Raw genomic sequence first — 665 nt, 5'->3', positions numbered from 1 at the left:
CGGGGACACCGCCGAGGCTCCCTGACGCTTCCTCTCGCCGGATCCTCCGCGCTTCGCTCGCCTTTCGTTTCCGTCGCCTTGAGGCCCGGAACCGGGAGAACACGCCCGCAAGCTGCCGGGCAGCGGCCAGGGCTTCTCCGGCTCCCTTTTTGTGTTGCCCCCCTGCCGCTCGGGGGCCCTCACCGAGCGGCGGCGACACTTCCAAGCCAGGCACTATGGCGGACGCGGCCTGGCTTCGGACGAGCGCCCCACTCCGGGGTCTCTTAAGCAGGGATTGCACGGGCGGCGCGCGCGAGGCGGGGCTGGCGTGCGCCGATAGGCGGGCCAAGGGGCGGGGATGCTGACGTCACAAAGCGCACGGCCCGCCCACGTGACCCCGTGCTTTGTGACTCCAGAGCGCGGAAACTGAACGAGCCGAGACAACGGGAGGAACCAATTGCTTCACAAGGGAGGGGGGTTGTCGCGTCGGGAGGAGCGGCTCACAGGGAGGCTCGGTGGGGAGAGCTCGCCTTGCCGGGGCTGCGTGCAGTTTCCACTGCAAAATGGCTTGCCTAGGGGTGGCCACCTAACTCCCCTTTCCCCACAGGTCCTGTCAGCTCCCCTAAGCCTCCCAATTTAAGTGAGCATTATGGTTGCTAAGCAGAAAACTATGGTTGCTATGCAAG

General features: G+C 66.0%; 1 protein-coding gene across 1 annotated transcript in view; it reads right to left on the bottom strand.

Moving 5' to 3' along the window:
• Window positions 1-281, bottom strand: part of RBBP6 (retinoblastoma binding protein 6) — a 41,154-nt gene extending 40,873 nt beyond the window's left edge. Inside the window, exon 1 of the mRNA XM_011987943.1 lies at window positions 62-281. The gene's annotated coding sequence lies outside the window, so the exon portion shown is untranslated. The remainder of the gene's footprint in view (window positions 1-61) is intronic.
• Window positions 282-665: the final 384 nt, after the last annotated feature.

The sequence above is a fragment of the Mandrillus leucophaeus genome, unplaced genomic scaffold, assembly GCF_000951045.1.
Source record: "Mandrillus leucophaeus isolate KB7577 unplaced genomic scaffold, Mleu.le_1.0 Scaffold32, whole genome shotgun sequence".
Classification (NCBI taxonomy): Eukaryota; Metazoa; Chordata; class Mammalia; order Primates; family Cercopithecidae; genus Mandrillus; species Mandrillus leucophaeus.
This window is presented reverse-complemented; position numbering and strand designations above follow the sequence as displayed.